Source organism: Trichogramma pretiosum, unplaced genomic scaffold (assembly GCF_000599845.2).
Source record: "Trichogramma pretiosum strain Unisexual culture from Peru unplaced genomic scaffold, Tpre_2.0 scaffold15, whole genome shotgun sequence".
Lineage (NCBI taxonomy): Eukaryota > Metazoa > Arthropoda > Insecta > Hymenoptera > Trichogrammatidae > Trichogramma > Trichogramma pretiosum.
Genome location: NW_019641686.1, coordinates 237,874 through 252,760, shown reverse-complemented (window position 1 = coordinate 252,760; position 14,887 = coordinate 237,874). Strand labels below are relative to the sequence as shown.

Below are 14,887 nucleotides of genomic sequence, written 5' to 3'. Positions count from 1 at the left end.
GCCAGTAAAAATAGGTACATATCAAGTTGACAAGCGATTAAATAATTGAAAATACTATCACGGACGTCGTTGTTTGTTTAAATATTTTGTCTTTTACTCAGGGGACGTATCAGTTAGAATTTTCATATGAACAGATGAAGCTTGACGAGGCATGCATAAATAATGTAATATGAACTTATACGCAGACACCAGGCTGCAACTGTGTCTTTTATTTTTAGATTATTACACGAATATGTGACACACACTGCATTCCTGGAGGGCAATATAACATTTCAAAGTCAAAAATTTATGTCAAGCAGTATTAAGTATACGAGCTCGAGCTTTTCTTTTTCTTATACGTACTGGCGCTCTTTGAAGATATCCAAAGAATATCGTATGGGGGGATACTATATTTTTACCTTCAGTTTTTAAGCTCTTGTGCAAATTATACTGTTATTTAATATCTCATTTTGAACCGTTCTATTCATATTTACAAAAAAATAAACTATAGTAATAAACTATGATAAACTATTATACTTGATATTTCTCGGACACTAAAATAGCAAATTGTTTTATTGATCGATACGAACTCAAATTCATGATTGTTTTGCGCTCGTATTTGTATTTAATATTATTCATATCATTTATTTAGCAACAAATTCAACAAGATGAACTTGAAATGCTGTAAGCTCACATAAATACGAATATCAATTAGCAAGCGGATCATGATGCTCGAGTTGCATCAATAAAATCTCTGAATTAAAATACCCTGAATAGCCTTTATTGAAAAAATTATAATATTCACGGGCTGCAATGAGGTTTAGCGATATATCAATTTTATATCTCCATTTTTTTGCACTCTCTGGCAACAATTCGTCAAAAATGTGATATTGACGCCTTTTAGGTACTCTTATACTCTTTTATGAGAAAACAAAGATTTTATAAGCACAAGTAGTTAAAATAATCTCGCAATTGTTTCACGTAAATTTCACCGTTGGTTATCAATTTCGATAAAAAAAATTAAAATACACTTATTGCAAGCTGTTTTGTTGACTATCCAGATGCGCAGTTTTAAAATTAATTTTTGACTGAGCAATCGCTCACATTTTAATCTTTTATAATCTTTCATCGCCGTAGTTTTCAGTTTAACGTAAAGCGAAAGCTAACAAATTGCGGCTATTTTTAGAAAGCGAAACAATGGTATATTATAAACAAATCCAATGCGACTAACGAGTTTATGCAGCTTGTAAACGCAAGACACAATCATAAGTTAGAGCAAAGGTAGACGGTAGAGGGATGAAAACAAAAAGCAGTCGTAATCTTAGTTGAGCGCACGAGAGCGACGGGCATAGATTAATTGGTACCTTAATTAATTTTGTTCCATCGTCGTCGAGCAACGTCGTAGAAGTCGCAAGTCGCTTTGCCTCGCGTATATATATAATATATATAAATACATTATATACCTGTGCCCGTACCTCAGCGGCTATATATAGAAGCTATGTACATACCGAAGCTGATATATACACGTATACGCACGTATACATACATACATAAGGCTCGTTAAGGGTGTTAAATATATACCACGGTACATGTGCAATGTGCATGTGTGTAGATAAAGTTATGATGTTTGTACATCATAATTTCTCATTTTACGTATCTGGATGTATTTTAATTAATTTTTTTATGGAAAACAACTTCGATCAACGAGTTCAGTGGTGTTATGAAAAACTGATAAAAAAGTCGAATATTTTGCTTGATTAAACGTGGAAGCTGCTTTCACACTTTTCAAGATTGTCAAACATAACATGAATGGATATTTTTTTCTTATTTTTTAAAGGAAATAAATTGAGAAAAATTGCTGTAAACAGTGCTGTTTATAATGCAATAAAATCCAGTAATACAATAAAAGAAAATTATTTTGTATTCATTATAAATGGTTCATTCTCCCCTTGCACAATGCTTTCGCATCTAATTATAATAATCGACTCGATAAACTTCTCATAAAGTCAATCTAGCCGGCATTTTTAAATTCGTACACATGCTATAAATTCAAGTGTTGATAATTTTTTCCATCCGAACGAAATTTCTTAACGAAAGAAATCGTTATAGCAAGAACATCGCATACTATTCTTGGCTTTTTTTTTATTTTTTTATTATTACCTGCTCGCTTGGCCACATCAAGATGAATTAGGTTGACCAGTCAATGTCACAGGACAACAATCAATTACCAAGTTAAGCGACACATTATTAGCACACGCACACACACGTAGCTGGAGGATGCGCAACATTAACGTTCGCGTTTCGGCGATTAATTAACTGATCTGCCCTGTATGCGTAGTATTGATCCAAAGTTCATAATATTGTACACGTATATTTCCAGAACGATGATATTATTCATGCTTATGTATAATTGCAAGCGAATGCTCGGAGATTATATGTGGAAAATGAATTTAGCTTTGTGCGTTACGTCAAAGACTAATGTGTGAATACTCGATTTCGGCTGTTGCTTTGAAAGTCGACTTTTAAATAATCTTTATCAGTGCAATTCTCATTTTATATATAAACATTAAAAACTCTAATAGTTAATTTTCAAATTTAATGTTGATTAGTAGTTTTGATTAATCTCAATTATCAGTTCAGATTTTCAGTCATTTACAGATTTTGTTATTAAAAATAGCAATTAAATAATGAAGTGATGCTAACGAACATAGTGAAAAGAAATAGAAATGGTAAAATACTAGAAAAAACTTTACGATACTCAGACAGCAATAACTTATTTAAAAAATGATCTTTTTAGTCTGACCACAAGACGTATTAAATTTTCAAGCATTTTAGAAATTTATTGCTATTATAACTTATTCATTTCTTTGATAGAAAAAGTATGAAGAGCTCCACAAGTCACAAACAACAATTTTAAAACAGCAAACGGTTTTTCGTGTGGGTAGATAATATTGCCATTCACAAATCAGATGAAAGAGTCGAACGTGAATCGAGGATCAGAAATCGCAAACGATTGAACGTTTCCGAGTGAACGTGCATGTACAAGATAGACCCAATAGAGATTTATTATATTATACCATCTATATATAGGTGAAAATATAGGTAGTACCCGAGCTCTGGATCTTTCTTTAATCCCACAGTAAAGCTTTTATGTTACGCATGACAGGTAGGTAGTCAAATTTAAACACAGTATATTTTTTGCATAAAAGAGATATAATTTAATTTTAAATGTCTGCAAAAATCTTGGCAAAGCCTTTGGGATTTCTCCTTTGCTTATTCTTTTTTTCTCAAACATCGTAATTAAATTTAATTTAATTAAAAACGAATTAGGCCACGATAGAACGTCTGATGAGCATAAAGTCTCTTTGAGAGATGAAAACAAAAACAATAAAATGAAAGTATTATAGATTAGCGTATAAAGAACTAGCCTTAAGATATCGATATGATCGTTAAGAACGGAGAAAGTCGATATACCCCGCGTGAGTAGTGCTCAACAATAGTTTGAGATGTTCATTGACATATTATCTGAGATCGTAACATTTCTCAACAAAGAAACAGCACTTTTGCCTATTAGATGCCGGGCACGAGGAACTCGAATAGTAGATAAAACGGAAAACCCTTAAAAACGAGATAAAAACGTCGAGTGGTATCAAAACGGACATGCACAAAAAAGCCCCTAATTACAACTGTTCAAGTATGCACGTCATAAAGAATGAAAAAATGTCCTTTTTTTTATATGGTGCGCGTTATAACACTTTTGCAGGATCGAAGGGAAAATATTTTCATTTGCTACTATTGTGAGCTTTCAAACGGAATTACGCAACTCCGAGCTATATATGGCTATGTAGCTTATATATAATAAACATAGCTGGCTGTCGGCAAGCGAGTGGTTTATAATGACCTTCGAAATAACACCCTCGCGCGCGACTCGAGCTTACACGTCTCAAAATTGTACATGGCGATAGGACGAGGAAAATTTATTATACATCCGCGTAAATCACTCGTAATTCTATATAATACGCATCACGCCTCTAATTGACACTGATGCACGTGACGATTGTTCTTGACGCGAGAATCTCTACAGTAAACTAAGTTTCCTATGTACATTGGCGCGCATGTGTAGCACGTATATTCGTGTACAAAATGTACCACAGAGTGAATCAAGTGATATATGCTCTTTAATTATGCCATAGAAATTATTCATTGCGCTATTCGCTGTTCTATATCGGCCAAGCGTCAAATCCTAATTTTTCCTACGCCACGCCACGTGTCGTACATAGCAATCAAGTGCCATACATTTTTCATAACATTCAGTTTTTCTTACTATCTTAATCGGGAAATATTTAACATCGATAAACAACTTTACAGCAGAGCTACTTTTAACGTGTGAGACGCGTACTATGGTTAACGTAAAAAAAGATGCTGGATATAAGGCGGGAGCTATTATAGATTTCTATATTTACTTATCATTACATCTTTTCCCTTTTGCAAAGTGTTAACCTATAGTTAGCTGCATTATAAGTCCTTCATGAAACCCGAGAAAGGTATGAGTGTGCATTGCCGCGCATTCGGCCGATAGAATAACAATTGAGGGAACTATTTACATTGGTCGGTAAATAATTTCCACTAGCTGAATAGCACCTTCTCTGACGAGCGCCAATTAAAACGTCGTCTGCTAGAACAGGATAAAATTGTACTTAAAAAAGCACCAAAAAATCCATTATTCGTCTGACTCGAGCAAGGCTCTATAGCAGGACCAAAAAGCTGTTTCAACGACTCTGCACGCCGATACATAATTCGTCCAACGGGCGAAGCTTTTAAAATGACTGAAGTATTCATAGCGGCAGCAAAATAATCGATAATCTAGACTCTTGTTTGTGCTGGCTATGCTGTATACCATATATACCGAGCCACAGACCAAATTTTCCAATTTCACTCGAGCGCGCGGGCACGGGACAAATCGATTTTTTCGCAAGTACGAATGCAAAAATAACGCGAGCGCACTTCCATCGCTCGTATCCTAAAAAAATGCTATTTTCTTCGGTTAGCTACGCGCGACCGTAAAATTTTTCCCTTTTCTGCATTTCGGATCCGTTTTACACCGAATGCGGACAAAGATACACAGTCGGTAAATGTATACCTGGTATAGTGCATCCAATCATGAAAAAAAGGAAAAAAATTGATTACAAAAAATGCCTTATGCCGTAAAGGCATGCTGATGCTCTTCATCTTTTTTAATACACGCGCTTTATTTTAATGAAAATGGAGCTCTACCTTCAGCCTGTTTGTCTAGATCCTTTGTCAATACCTTATTCTTTCCTCTCTCTTTCTCATTGTTAAACCAAGCGCGATTCTTTCATTTGTGATGCCTGCCTGTTGACTCTTCTTGTATATTTTATTTGCGTTGACGTTCTGTTTTAGAGCTTTTGCTGCTACACGGATGCATCAAATGCCTTTACAAATAGACAGCCTAGATCGGATATCACGTATTTGTTTAGAGCTTGAAATCGAACGACATAGCTTTTTTCTCAAAAATTTCAACCAATTCAGTCACGGCTAAAAAGTAATTTTTTCTTAATTAAATATCGCGCATACCTTTTTTAACGTACAAGATACATATCGCCATAGTACGAGTATTGGATTAACACTTCTCACCCACGGCAATAAAATTGGCGAAAAAGAATCCGAATAAGTATAAAATTTCAAGTGAAAAGCTGAAAATGTAGAAAACTTCTTTCTAATAAAAAAAAAGAGTAAATTCAATTTTCGTAGTTCGAAAAAAATTGAGCCAGTTTGAAAGTTTAATCCCGTGAAAATACTCGAAGATTAAGCTTTTACGAATGTTTAGTATACTCGATGTGTCGTTGAGGGTCGGCAAATGCAAAATAATTTTCCTCGATCGAGGGAAAAGGGATGTGTTCGTACTTGATTGACTCTTGAAAAATGTATTATACTTTGTATATATACACACACACGTGTATAAGAGAGTAGTGTGTTATATATGCTGTGAGTAAGTGAGAGAGAGAGAGAGAGAGAGAGAGAGAGAGAGAGAGAAAGAGAGACAGAGCAAGTGTGTAGTCGAGCATGATGCAAATTTTATCATGACAACATCGTCCCGCATTTTCTTCAGAAGAAAATGTAATATTCTTTTGTGTTTCAATCGATATGCTACACACAATGCTCAAGTTGTGTAAAATGCTCGGAGTAGGAAGATTGCATCGCTCGCATTCAATTCTCGAGATACAATACGAAACAGTAAGCTGAAATTCTAATCATCAGTGCACGCGTACATGTTGTACACAAAAAGAAAAAATGCCCCCTACAACCACACACGCACGTTGTGCGGTCTTTCAGAAAGACTTGTTCATTTCCTCATATAATATAATATCGACGCGTGTATGTATGTGCGGATCACGTCAAACTAAGCGCGCTATAAACCGCAAACGTCAGGGTTATTCTTGTACTTTGCTGCGCGTACAGAGGACCAATGCCTGAAAGAGGAAAATGTCGATTTATAGTGCGTATACGTGTTAAGCCGACAATAACAGCTGAGCGTGCGGAATAGAACTCTCGATGAGAAATTCCACTTTCGTGTCACAAGCGCGCCGCACAGTTAGACAAAAAGACACGCGGCTACTAGTCGCCAGCTTTATATATTACACATTGTTTTCCATTCTATTTGTACACAATACATGTAAAAGAGAAAAAAAGAGCTTACTTTTCTTATGAAAAAGAAAATCTTACAAGAGTAAACATGCACACCCCTACTTTTTTACGCTCGCGAGCTTTTTTTATTGCATTTCTTTTTTATGGAAACTTCTAGCGAACGATGATTCACCGAGTTATACATCAATTTTACAGCATTTATTGATTTCAATAAATTAATTACTACCTATGCCTGACCTAATTTCATCCACAACTTTAAGTAGATTTAACTCGAAAGCATACTTAAAAAACTGTACAGCAGCGTGAAATTAAAAATAAATAAATAAATATGAAAATTCTGTTCGTTAAATATGGCATTAAATATATGCAAATTTACCGTGTTTACAAAATGGAAATTTCCAATTAATCGCGACGTGATTCTCTTTTTTCTCACTCAGCACGTACCCTGTTTATTGAAAATAAAAACATATTACTTTTATTTCAAGGTAAATCTTGCTAACTGCATATGTAGCCAACGATTTATAGCTGAACAAACGCATAAAAAATATTTGATACACAGACATTGTGATTGCAAATCGTAGCGACAATCCATCATCGAATAATTCATTCACATTCCAATCGCGTGTTTCACGCATGATATAGCTTATATGTGCGGAACGAAATCTCATTACACTTGTTCTCCCAAGTCGACCATATATAGACATTTCTTCTTACAGGGCTTTAATGTCACATATATACTCATATCTTTATTCGTGTCTGCTGCCAAGATTTTTTAATTAAGATTTGCAACTCATGTGCCTAACAGATGTTGCCTTTTCAAGTTTTTAAAATAATTTTTTAATGGAAATGAAACGGAAAATACACTGCTTATATTTCAAAAGAAACTTTTATCTCGAAGTAAGCAACGTCTTGAGGAACACTGAGGAGGAGTATCACGTGAAAGCTCTCATTGTACATTTAGCACAAGCTATAAACTTTTTGAATCAATCTTATAAATGAAATTAATGCCGCAAATGATGGTTTTTTAACACCAGAAAAATTATTTTACATAACATATCACAACAATATTTCTTAATAAATCATCTTTTTATGAACAACTAATGAAAGCGTATACTCTTATTGACACTCTCGCTAAAAATTTAAGAGATGATAAAGTTTGTCTTCGAGACGAGCGAGTGGTAAATGAATCTTCCAGGAACAATTACAGTGCAGTCATAACAAGCGTATATTTTATAATAAAAATTTCTAGAACTTAACGACACACATACTCAATAAAAATATAATGGCGCACTGCTCACACGTACACTTGTACTCACTCTCCTCACCTTCTCCGTGACGTCTTCCGGCGCGGCATGCAAAAGCGTCGAAGCAAATTTTAATATAGATCTAAATTAGCTATTAAGCTCAAAAGTTTACAAGATTAATTTCCCAGTGGAATCATGGAAATATAAGCTTATTTCTTTCGGTGAGCGTATTATATAATTTATCTGCGCGAGGTCACTATAGATACTTTCTTCGGCCAACTTAGGTGCGTACGTATATGTATTTTAATTAACGAGCTGGATGAACTTGCGCGAAACCATTAGAGAGCTTAATATAATTACAGAAGAAAACTTGGACTTTAGCCACGCTTCCTGCATAGATGTATGTGTCATTTTGCATACATGTGAGCAATCTAGTGCATCGGGAAGACAGGGACAAAAGTATCGAAAGTAACATGGGTAAAGCTCAATTAGTATTGTTCAGGTAATTTAACTTTTCAACGATTAGAATGTAATTTAGCCTTGAATCGATATGAATGTGCAGTTTTGATAAATTTATTTTTAAAAGTTCTAAGGCAATTGCAGACTATGAAAATAAAATTTACACCATCTAAGTCTTTTTATAAAATCAATGCTTAATCTTTGACGCATCTCCCATCATAATTTTTATTTCCTTAATTATTCTCCATGAAAACTTGTGCAGCTCCAAGTGATAAATGCATTTTTCCATTTGACAATGCCTGCAAAAACGATGATCGACGAGTCAATATCATTATCAGTAGCTTGAGATCTCGCTCTTTGTACATTTGTAACGAGAAAAAAAGAAAAAATTGCAGTAGCGAGGTTCATTTTTCTTCTTTTCTCAGAAAAATTTCCAACGCATGCAATTACGATGAAAAATGTAAAATACATAAATACTGTACTTTTACTACGTGACATTAGGTATATTGTATTTTTTATTACTTCAACTTATTACTAAAAAAATTGTGTTTCTATAGTGCACAAACTAAAATTATTTCAAGAATATTAAATAAAAATTTGATAGAGAAAACATATCATCTCATTTAACTTGAAGTGTAACTCAAAAAAAATTAAAAGTACATATGTGATCCATTGCTCGAGTAACAGTATTCATGTATACCTCTTACAAAGTTCTAAAACTCTCGTCAAACGAACATTAACTACCAGTGCTTCTTGAGTGTCATTGAAATTCCACGGCAAGATCAGCCAATTTTTCACTTTGCTTTATGGATTATGTGTAAGAACTTTTTAGCATCTTTCACATGGTGCATAAATTAACAAAATAACTTAATCCGTCAAAAAAAAATTAATTTTCTACATATTACTGCATAACTACCAAATAGATAGTAAACTGACCTACGCATGAACTACTTACTGAAAATTCATAAAATGATTATGCATGGGATAATATGCCATTAATAACAAAGGCTAAAATTTTTTAAAACCTTTATTTTTTCGATACATAGAAAAAATAATGATAAATCAAAAAATTTGAACTTCAGAGGAACGCATCCATATTTTTTAAATCAGAATATAAAATAATAATTCATAACTTTATTGAAAGTCCTCATTTTTACTGGAATTATCGGAACATTTGGGTGGTTTTTTTTCACTCACACAAATCGTTCAGCTTGTTTCAAATGTTTATTGATTTTAAACGGGTTGCACGAAGTAGTTGTTGTACAAAAAGATACCAAGTTCTATACTATTTATATATTTTTCAAGATAATCTTGATATAAATATTTGTAATAGTGTATAAATAACTTATCTAATAAAACGAAGATTTTAAAAAGAAAGTTGAATGAGTAGTATCGTTATAATCTTATTTCATTACGATCTAAGTAATAAAATAGTTTTACTCATGATAGCAGCAAGCCTATTGATGGTAATATTAACAACTGAGGTTAGCATAAAGATTAAAGTTTTCAAATAGGTCTTTAAAAAAAATTTTATGCTACAAAAATAATATGCGATCGTTCAAAGAAATATTTAGCATCATGAAAAACCTATCCAAAAATCGTTAACTTTACGTTTAAATACAATTTGAAAAGCGAACAATATGAAGACTAGTGAATATTTTAAACTCAAAAATTCAAAAACTTCAATTTAAGAAAAAGAATTGTGATTGACCGCGTTAAAAAGTTTGATCTTGGAGAAAGATGTGCGTAAACATTTTCATTATGGCTTTTTATGTGTTCAAGCAGAACAGAGCAGCAGAAGCAGACTTGGTCGGGACAAAAAGATGAAACTCTTGCCGTCAAGTCAGCCTGCAATCTTCATAAACGTGCATTCAATCATGTAAGCTCGACTGCGTGAAAAGTTGTCGGAAAAGTTTAGCCACGTTAACTTAGCTTAATCATAAAATTTTACATACCAAGCGGCGACGCGGGGTTGGAACTTTCTTTGCACGCGCGCGTATATAACTAAACACACGCCGCCAGGAACACTGTACACAGGCGCGCGCGTATAATGAAATTAGACCTTTCGCGCACAGTCTCATATACACGCGTACGCAGTCGTCGTTCGCCAGAGCGTACATTCGAAAGAATATAATTACGTTGGAAGTAACGAGCGCGATAATTGCATAGGCGATTTCTAATTAACACTCGTTCGAGGCTACATGCCGCTGCGGAGCTGTACTCGCGCCGCGTACAGTCGATAAGGCGAATTATGATTTGCGTCAGCTTGCACACGATTAGTCGAGCTGCGAGGCAGTAGTAGTGCGGCATATATACACGCGGGCTACATACGACTGTTTAGTGCATCGATATAAAATTTATCGAGTATCAACTCGCGCGAGCTTTTCGTTTCGTATTAGGTATGAAGCGTGTTGCGATTTTTTACGCTCATAGCTCTCCGCGCTCGAGCCATCCGGATGTTTTCCGGTATCAAAATACTCGGCATAACTCGAATAATCCAATCGCAGTATATCTATAAGAGACGCGAGAGGGTACATAACACATGTAGTATGAAAATATTTTGCGAACGTGTGCGCATTTTTGCGTGTAAGTATTCCGATGGCATTCGGCGTTGCCAGTTTCTTATCTAAGCGTATATATATTATGAGGGAGCGAGAAGCGCTCGATTTTTATGCGTTTACTTTCAGCGATCGTTGGGAACTGCGCGCCACGAAGCATTGTGAAAAAAAAGCTCGCGAGGCAGAAAATTATTCTAAGCTTCTTCGGGACGTTGGCTTCGCCCGTGCAAGTGTATTACAAGACTAGAGTGCGCGCTGCGCTCGGGGTACATGCAAATCGCCGACTGGAAACGTGCTACAAGCTCGTGGAGGGTTTAGCGCGAGCGAGTTGCGCGCTGCTTTAGGTACGGCGCGCTCGCGTTATACCTATATCCAAGCGTGTGCACGGCACTGCGAGTGAGAAGGAAGAGAGGCGCCGAGAGAGTTCAGTTCACGGCTAGCCGCGAGAGTCGACGGTCGCCTGGCCGATCGTAGACCTTTATCACTCGCAGTGCTCTGTGCTACGTGCTCTGTGCTGTGCGCAATATTCTATAAGTGGCGTGCGGTGCGCAACTGTTGCTTCTCTCTCTCTAGCTCTTATATACGTCCCTCTGTGAGCAGACTCGGCGATTATTATTCCAATATATATCTATATGTATTTGTATTTTATCGCCGATGGCTAAGTGCGCGAGATTGTAATCGAATGTTCAGCTTCGCAGTTTCGCCTTTAACGATTTTTCAATAGCACACAAGACAATCGCTTGCCTCCGATAGAAAGAACGAGTTGGAAAATTTATATTAATGTAATGCATATCTCTGTGCAGTGTAAGGACGACATTAGTCAGGGATGAAGTAAAGCACGTAGGATGATAAAATTTCGATTGTACTCATACAGGTAATTTCCCTTTGATTAAAACAAATTTCTCTCGAGTTTATTACTCTTGGAATGTTTCAAAATTGCCCTTCTTTTAACTTCCCATGATTATTTGAAAAATGGATTAAAAATTAATGCATGAAATTTATTTGACTTAGACAATAACTGAAAATTTAATCAAATCAGAAAATTTCAAAATTTTCAAGATTCTATTTGTTCTATTAAAATTTAGAAGGGTGAAAACCAAATAAAAATTATTTCGATAAAGATTGAAAATAAAAATGAATGATATTCCGTTTATTTACGTGCAAACGGAACGTTCATGTGTACATAAGCATGTAATTTCATCAACACAATCATAAAGCATATGCCGGCTTTAAATAGATGATAAAAAATTTATAAGCCAGTCGTTCATAGAAAATATTGCTTGATATTCTCTCAATAAAAATGCTAATCTATAATAACACATCTGTCATAAAAAGTTCGAAGAGGCAGAGCACAGCAGTCTAAATATTACTTGTATCGCGTAATGGCATTATTATCAAAAATTCGATAAAAGTTCAATTTATCAACGAACTAGTCGCAATTTCGCTCAACCGACACAGAGTTGCGCGTTTTGCGATCTTATACTTGGGTACTTAAACTCGAATTTTCTCAATAAACGGCTCTCGAAACATTGTCAAGAGCTTTCTATCTTGAGTCCGACAAATTTATGAAATTATTTTGCAAATCGTCGACTCTCTGGAGCGATTTGGCGCACAAAGCGCAGTTATATGAGTAATATACATAATCATCCTTAAGCGTTAAGTGTCAGCCGTTGGCCAAATAACCTTCTTGTGGTCTTGCTATGTATATATAGTGAGCGCGTACACGTGTGTGCGTGTATTTGCGACGATCTCAAGAGGAGAAGCTCGAGAGAGATAACCTCGAGAATACTTTCATAAAATAAAAACTGCTCTTTTCGTGCCGCACCGCTTCGAGCCTTCGAGTTGACAATTTCGCTTCATACTTTCTAACGCTCGCATTTCCGTCTCTGTCTCTCTTTCTTTCCTTTCTACGAGAGCGAGTCCTTACAACGTTAACGCATGCCAGATAAGGAAAACGAGAAAGGGGGTAGGGGCTTACTTTGTCACAAGTTGAATTTGCGTACTTGAAAATGTTGAGCTCTCTTTTGTTAGATAAAGAGTCGTGTGCCGAGAAAAGACACAAAAAACTTGCTTACTTCTTTCTTTTTACTACTCTTGGCTTATAAAGTTTAGCTGAAAATATCGCTTGAGAGGTCCTTCGACACCGGATCGAGAATTGATCTACGTATTTTTTCAAAACAAACATCAAAATTCAGATGCTATAACAATATGTCACTTTCCCTCCAAATTGCGCATTGATTTGTATTATTAAATTAAATATTTTCAACTGTCGCTCTTCGCATATTATAAGTCATAAATTCGTTGAAAATAATAACTGAAAATTTCTTGGTTAACGAGGGTAATGCAATAAAGTTAAAAATAACAATTTTCATGATTTAATTTTCTCGTTCCAAATAGTTGAACAATGATTAATCTATTTTTAAAATGAAATAAGCGAATTTTGAAACTCCCGCTCCATACAGTTTGACAATTTTTCCAAGCGCAACAGAGTATCGTATACTGTATTTTACCTCATTTGCATGGGTACATTGTTGTTTAGACATAGATAAATTATAAACTTTATCTCTTTTCTCCCTCCACTCTGCATGCGACAAAGTTTTTTCCTCAAAACACTCGCTCCTATTTTTTTTCTAGTCTTCTTATATGCACTCTCTACTTTTTGCTTTAATTTGTTTATTGTAGCTTATCGCGAACTAGAGCATTTTGCTGGAAAGCAGTAAAAAGGACAATTTTTTACAAACTTTATTATTTAATATCGTGTCAAATTTTTTTGGTGTCGTAGAATATTTTCGAAAAGTTTTTTTTTAAATTCACTCTAAACGAAATACGAATATAAGAAAAAAAGGACCCTGGTACATGTTTATATTTATGTGTAAATGCGGCTCACCTGCAAGCATCACATAATTCACAGCGTCCAAATACTTGCTCTTAAGCTTTTCACGCTCTCCACCAACTCTCCTACGTCCCTGCGCCGCTCTTGTGTATTCACATAATATAATAACTCAATCGTCAAAGGCTTCCTTTTTTACCCGCACTGCTCGTAAAAAACCAATCTTATATGAACACATAAACAAGGCATTTCTCTCGATGACTCTCATACGTCCTTTTTTTATTCTCTTCAGCACTGCGCTTTACTTTTTTCATCTTGTTATATATTTCGTCAAACAAATCGTGCCCCCGAAAAGCCAGGCTAAAAAAAAATAGCACCGCTCGAGAAGTATAGCATCGTACCGTGTGTCCACCGATGGCGTAATCGCATATAGTTATCTCTTTTAAAACGAGAAGTATTAAAAATATGCAAATTAGTTTTCATTTCGTGGTGTACGACGAAAAAGTGCAGACAAAGAGGAAATTAAAAAAAATGAAGAGAATACCACATCGCTGAATTACGTATCGGGTGATAATGCAATCGTTAAGCGAGAATATAATGAGATGAAAAATTCAAAGGATGAACAATTTGCTTCCATATTCTATACAATACTTGAAGCGTTAAGAGCGTAAAGAAATTCTTGCATAGTATCATCTTTACACTTCTTTTTTTCTCGTCGAAGACGCTGAATTTTTATTTTAAAAATGATTTCTCGGCGATTCACCTAAAAAAAGGTTTTCCTATTTTTCATTGCTTTTTAAAGCAGTTTCGGTAGTTTTATCCAAGTTTGAACGTGAACAACGAAAGTCGGATAATTATAATTCGGTTAAATTTTCATTTCGATGCGAAGCATAAATGAACGGTTTATGAAATACCTACCGTCAAAGCAATTAATACCGTCACTCAATATATCTATATATCAATTTTCATGCTTTCCAAACTACTCGAACGTATTGCTCGGACGTATAAAATAAATTATTTTACGCAAATTCATTTGTATAATTATTTTTCGCAATTTTTCTAAAGAAACTCAAGGTCGTTTAAATGCCATTCATTTTATCGTTAGTATCATCGAGCATTGCGGTTACACAAAACTCGTACGCGCGATAAAT

At 35.0% G+C, this 14,887-nt stretch overlaps 2 protein-coding genes across 3 annotated transcripts in view; one reads left to right on the top strand and one right to left on the bottom strand.

Moving 5' to 3' along the window:
• Window positions 1–14,887, bottom strand: part of LOC106650211 (14 kDa phosphohistidine phosphatase-like) — a 58,537-nt gene that overhangs the window by 2,006 nt on the left and 41,644 nt on the right. The gene's annotated exons all lie outside the window — the stretch shown is intronic.
• LOC106650208 (beta-arrestin-1-like) overlaps window positions 8,373–14,887 on the top strand; it is a 47,450-nt gene continuing 40,935 nt past the window's right edge. The window contains exon 1 of one of the 2 annotated variants that reach the window (XM_014368119.2): window positions 8,373–8,391. The gene's annotated coding sequence lies outside the window, so the exon portion shown is untranslated. Of the gene's footprint in view, window positions 8,392–11,355; window positions 11,781–14,887 lie in introns of those variants that run through there. The other variant, XM_014368118.2, reaches the window with a different exon arrangement.